The sequence below is a fragment of the Grus americana genome, chromosome 1 (genome assembly GCF_028858705.1).
Source record: "Grus americana isolate bGruAme1 chromosome 1, bGruAme1.mat, whole genome shotgun sequence".
In the NCBI taxonomy this organism is placed as follows: Eukaryota; Metazoa; Chordata; class Aves; order Gruiformes; family Gruidae; genus Grus; species Grus americana.
This window is the reverse complement of record NC_072852.1, coordinates 64,296,667-64,303,042: the sequence shown is the minus strand read 5'-3', so window position 1 is coordinate 64,303,042 and position 6,376 is coordinate 64,296,667. Positions and strand designations below refer to the sequence as shown.

General features: G+C 43.0%; 1 long non-coding RNA gene across 1 annotated transcript; it reads left to right on the top strand.

The window, feature by feature from the left end:
• Window positions 1–1,481: 1,481 nt before the first annotated feature.
• On the top strand, window positions 1,482–6,010 carry LOC129199004 (uncharacterized). Its single transcript, XR_008574562.1, has 4 exons — window positions 1,482–1,685; window positions 2,522–2,765; window positions 3,500–3,960; window positions 5,807–6,010. It is a non-coding gene; the product is annotated as an uncharacterized LOC129199004 (long non-coding RNA).
• Window positions 6,011–6,376: the final 366 nt, after the last annotated feature.

The following is a 6,376-nucleotide window of genomic DNA, read 5'->3' as shown; positions in this document are numbered from 1 at the left end:
TTGAATATTCCAGAAAATTATTGTAATAGCTGTAAGCCGAGAAAGAAGTGCGTGAAGCAGATTGAAATGGTAACTACATTATAGCAGATATTTGCTGCAAACACCTGCAAGTGCCACTCAGTCGACCTCTCTCACATCCCATTTTTAACTAGCTTTGGTGCGAGTGGGAGAATGGGGACGTTAGTTTTGCTGGTTAAGTTGGTTTTCTATCAAGAGGAGTGAGTGCCAGACCTGACACAAGGAAGCATGCATGGAAAAGCAAAGTATAACCATCCCCTTTCAGTGACAGCAAGCTGTTAGGTGGACCTAAGCCACAACGTGTCACATCACTTCAGTGTTTGGGAGATAGACAATCCAGCCTTCCAAACCCCAGCTGATCCTCCTGGCCTTTCTCTCTCCTCCACCTCCTCCCACACAGGATCCGTTCTGGTTTTCCACTTGCTCGCAATAAGAGCACATTCATATGAAGATAGATTTAATCTAATGACATTATAAATGTAACAAGAATAAAGTTCTAAAATAAGAAATGTTATTGTAATACTTGTGTTTATGGTTTGGATATTACACGGCATTCAGCTGGATTCCTTCTTTACATGTTCATTGCTTAAATCACCTAATTGCCATGTTTTACTTTAAATGGCTGAGTACAGAGAAGTTTTTATTTAGTGTTATAACCTCATTTCACAAAGGGTTTGGGGTTTTTTTATAAGGTTTTGTTATTTACATTGCTCATTATAAGTCTTCCAGGGTCTGGCATTTTAACATTTTATTTTTACCAATTATGGCTGAACCTATAAAATTACAGTTAAAATCTGTTCATTAAAAATAAAGAGAAAATCACAGATTTGGTCAACAGTAGGAACTTACTTGAGTCACTAAAGGCAGGTTTGGAAGCCTGAAGGTGGGGAGCCAGAAGTGGCTGGAGAGCCACCAAACAAAGCACAGAAATGATGGGAGATGTACAAGAATGGGATGTCCCTTTTGAGGGAGCTGCTCCACTTGAAGAATCCCCTGCAACAAACTTTCTAAGGTTACAAAAAATAAAATAACGTGCATGTAGCATTTTCCTTCCCAGTGAAACAACCACCTGATGAGTCTGATTTGGATTCAGATTCTCCTGCGTCTCCCCTCCTTCCCTGAGTCTCCAGGGCTTGGCCTCTCAGCCTGGACCCGACTCCTTCACCAGGAGCACACACCGATGTGAGAAAAGCCATGCCACAAGGCGTTGCTCATGAAGGAAATTGAAATTCTGTCAAATTGATTTCTTCTGGATGTCCTGGTCTGTTTCTAATGACAGTGTCTTGACTCCTTATTACTGATGTAAATAATTGAACTGGATGTCATGTCATTTTTAATTTATTTTTTTTTTAATTGAACAAAATGAAAATCTTTTCAGGACATGTGGTTGCAATTTTCAAGAGTCCTGTTCTAACCATGTTCTGATTTATTTTACTTTCACACAGATATACATTCCTCCTAAACGGGATATTTCTCTGAGAAAAGGGAGCAGGATACATGCTTTACTATCCATCACAGGCCTTTGGCAGTGAGATAACCAGCCTCTTACTGTGAACACGTTATTCTTTTTCCTAACGGTGAAGCAGGATGAAAAGAGATCAGATCTAAGCAGATCCAGCCAAGAGAGGAGGAGGAGGAGGCAAAGGACGGTAGTTCTGTGCGTCGAGGTGAGATGCGAGGCAGGGGAAGGCAGAGAGCTGTTGCTCTGGGTACCAGCCCTGGGGTTTCACTGCAGGGGGGTGGGATGCCGTGGGCACGGGTGAGGCGGCTGTGTCTGCCGGGGCACCGGGGACGGCTGTCCCTGCGGCCTCAGCCGGGGCCATGTGCGCGGTGCCGGGAGCCGCGATGCCGCTAGATGTCCCTTGTCACCCGAGGGAGGGAGGTGGCTCATCCCCATCCCCGCGCTGCGGGTATGCGTGATGCAGTGTTATAAAGAAACCAGTGTTTAAAGTGTTAAATACGGACACAAGTTGTGTCTGCCTTAAGAAAAAAGTCTTATATTAGCCTGCCAGGTAACGTCGTGGGTAGCAAGGAGAAAGTTACTTCCTCAGTCTCTTCTCTTAATTTCCCAGCAAAAGAGACTCCGTCAAAGGGGAGTGTTTGTTCTGAAGAGCTATTTCCACCAGGGCCAACCAAAATCTCCTGGTGAAAAAAAAAGTTGCACTAGGAAATGCTGGTTTGGTGAGCCTAACACCGTGGCTTTGGCTAACTCTTGCCAACTCTGACACAGGCTTGCGTGGTATCAAGTGAGGTCCTGCATCAACAGAGCTGGTGGGGAAGGGAGGCAAGTACCTGTGCATGGGCTTTTCTTGTATCTTCTTAGTCATTTTGCCATTTTAGCTATGTTTATATTGAAAAAGGCCAGAAAAAGAGGCCACTTCTGTGAAGAGCTGCTGGACCTAAAGCACTTTCTACTAGCTGGGGGTGGGGGAAGAATTTGTCTCGATCTGGTTCAGACAGAAGACAAAGAAATAATAAATAAAACTTTTCCTCCTCTTTGCAGGCTGCTTGGGGGGCAGGAGATCACCTGTTTCATGTGATCTGGGAGAGCTGGAGTTGGCCATCGGACACCCAGCAGGGCGGTAACCCTGTGGGGACAGCAGAAGCCACATGCCAGGCTCCTTGGGGTGGTCCCCAGGGCCACCTCTCCTTCCCTGTGGATCACCCCAGGCTCAGCTCCTCCACCTCACTGGTGTGGACGTAGCCCCAAAGGCTCACTGTGCCCTTACAGAGAGGGCAAAGGGCCGGTAGGAAGGGGAGCAGCCTCTGAGGGAGGTGGGGTGGTGTAGGCACGTGGCATGGAGCAAGCAGAGCTAAGGGCAAAGGTCTGCAAGCTCTTGGAGGCAGGGCCTGGGCGGGGGTACGGGGCAACCTTCCAAACCTGCTTCCACCTGGCCTCCCAAAATCTTTCCTCATGCTCCCCAGCCCGTGTGTCACCCAGAACATGCAGCGCCATGTGGAGCCCGTGCTGCTCAGCCACACGGTTTGTGTTTGCCATGTGGCTTGACTATCCCTCCAGCCAGCTGTGCTGGTCCTGCCATGCTGGGGTTGCTCTTGCCCCTCCATACCAGTTTGGCAGCCTCCAGCAGTGGGAGTGTGCCGGCCTGTCCTGCACTCCTTGAAGAGTTAATTCCTCCCTATGCCCTAGATGTGTGGCCATGTTTTCAGTAGAGTGGAAGCTGTGTTTCCATATGTCCCTAGCTCCCATGGCTGGCACCTTGGCGTTGACATCTGCGCCGCTCGGCATGCCCGTGCCCTTGCGAAGGCTCACCTGAACTTGTGTTGGGCAACTCCTCCTGGTCCCCTGCGGTGCCCCGTGTGCATTCTGCACATACCACCACTGTATGCGTAGTGGGGTGTGCATGCTCCTAAACTGCCCTGAAAGCAGCTACGCCAGCTTATCTGCCTGGACAATATCTAGCATGTTATGAACATGTCTCGAATAGAAGTAATAAATGACTGACTGAAATCTGTTTCTTAGGATGTGCTGCTGTGGTGCGTGTTTGCATCAACCAAGCTGTTGTGTATTCAGAGTCATATCGGTCTGCCTGAATGACAGAAATGAAGCATTTGCTGCTTTCTACTTCATTTAAACCTGAGGGAGCCTGTAGCGCTCATCCTCCTCATGCACCGAGGTATCCACATGTGCCGCTTGCCAATCGGGGACTTCTTCACCAAGTAATGTCTAAGCAAATCTCTTAATAACAGAGGGACTACACACAGATTATTGTGATCATAATTTGGCCGACATAGCCTTTATTACAAATGGTGATGCTGGAGATGGAAAACCCAGCTTGATTCTCAGATCCCTGCTGGAAAGTAATAAAATAAAGAGGAACAAAATCTGTGAGTGTATTTGCTACCAGACCTTTGAAAAACACAAAAGTGGAACCCTGCCAATGCTATTGCTGGCAATTTTTCAGAGCGGAGCCTCACTCCAAGGTAGGATTAGAAGTGGAAGTGCATTTTGTGTCTCTGATATTAGTATCATGTTGTTGTGTACAAATGGAGGGTTTAGAGTCATTTGACATTTGTTGGTTTCTATTGTAATTATTGTGTGCTGCTTTTAGACCTTGAGTGTATTTTCAAACATCTTCTGATAATAGAATAATTAGAAAATAACTTCAGCTATCATTAAAAAAAAGGTGTTTATTTCGCTAACGCAAAGACCTGACAAAAGAACCGCTTCAGTGGAAGTGCTCTTACAAAAATGGAGCGGTGTTGTCATTTTTCTTTGTCGAGAACATTGGCGAAGGGAGGCTGGCTTTTACCTGCTCTCTTTTGTTCTTCCCTGGGAAATGGCAGAACTCGCAGCTAAATTCCGGTGGCAGAAACTTCTCCTCTGTTGGTAGCTGAGAATGATAGGATATAATGTATAATCGTAACGAAAAAGAAATCCCTAACCCATAGCTTGGATTTTGAATACCAGAATGAGCCTTCAGTACTAAGAAATGAGCCTGCAGTACTAAGAACACGGAAAAAGCTATTAGAATTTTTTAAACATAAAAAGAGCCACTTGATAAAATCAGTAACAAATAAGAGAGGAATGTAAATGTAATTTTAAATTATTTATTTCACTCCCTCTCTTTTTTCATGTTAATGTATCCTTGGCTCCTAGTTCACAACCACACACTAATTATAAATGTAAGAAAACCTAACTTTTTACTGTGCTAATTAAACTGTATATCACAGACATTTGGGGTGAATTTCCCATGCTTTCCAGTGTGAATGGAAGGAAAGAGCAGCAGTGCTCACTTTAAACTGGATTTTTTTTCTAGTACCTTGCAAAAAGGCTTCATTGTATTTTGATTAATCCATGCTTGGTCCACCTCGGATGTTTCCATGGAAACAGAATTTTTTTCCTTGATGGCAACTGTTAGGCTCGGGAAGGCTCTTTGCTGCACAAAACCACTCCAGCTCCTAAAGAACTACTTGTTGGAAATTTAATGTGCATAAACAAAACTCCCAAATTCCTGCTTAGTATTATTGTTGTCAATGCTAATAGGGAACTGTTTTCTTAATGATACACAGTGGTGCCTTTTCACTCCACGAGAAAATAGAATAACAGTAGTATTCCTGCCACTGCAAGAGAGCACTTTTCCTGCTCCAGAAAAAAATTAGCCTGCAAACCTTCAAAAATTAAAATGAAGAGTTCTGATGTGTGAATATTATTTAGTTCTGGATCCAAATAATTTGGCTTAATGGCTGTTAAAATTTAATTAATCTTGTTTTGCAGATTGGCAAATTTGAACAAATTATTCTTGTATGCCACAATTTGGGTTGTGGAGTTTGGTTGGGTATTTTTGTTGTTTTGGTTTTGGGTTCCCTCCCTCCCCTGCCCCCCCCCCCCCCCCCCCCCCCCCAAGAAAAAATACTCTCTAAATGCATGCTATTGTGATATTTGGAATAGGTTTTGAAAATCAACCAACAGAGGGAGCATTTGTGTGGTATTACTAATTTATCCAAGTGGTTGGAAATATGACCATCATTTCTCCCAGTATTTTTGGACAGCATGTTTGTTGTGCAAAATTATTAGAATTCTTGACCATTCTTAAAAATAGAAAATGTTTTGGTTTGGAGTGGTTTAGTTTTCAAAAAAATCCAATCTTAACTTTTGCTGACAGTGCAAGTAGCTATTTCAAATTGATTGTCAGGTTTATTGTTTGGAAAACTAGAAGCTTTAGACCACAGAGTATTTATTATTTTGGTTAAAAAGTAATTACTGGTTAAAAATACATTGAGGAAAACAGTTCAAACATCTCTAATTTATATTTGCCTTTTATTACAGTGACATTTAGGAGTGCCACCCAGACTTCAAGATTCCATCATACAAAAGTCTGTAAAAATACAGAATGTCAATATTTTTATTACAATAATGCCCTGACACTAATGGTTGTATAAGTCAGGACAGAGAGAGGAAAAAAAATCTGTTGATCTGTTCATCATTTTTTTGTTTCATCTTTGTTCATCATGGCAGGGAATCTGTCAAATGGAAAAAGGAAAATCACTTTGAGAGCAAAACAGAATTTTCAAACTTCTTCCAAGGACACACTGAAATCAGAAATTATATATCAAGTTAGAGAAAAAAGCAGAAGCCTCAGTATTTCTTTTTACCTCTTTTATGTGTTCACTATTAGAATATGTATAATAACAACAACAACAACAACAACCATAACAATAATAATAATAATAATAATTTTGCACCCTGTGCTCTACCCTAATCTTCCCTCTTCAGCTTTTGGGGCACTTTTACTTTAAGCTACTGTAACTGCACTCTATTATAATACTTCTCTATTGTCAGCACGTGGTGTGAAGGGATTGCTGCTCTCCGCAATGTCTCAGCAGATCAGCGTCAGGT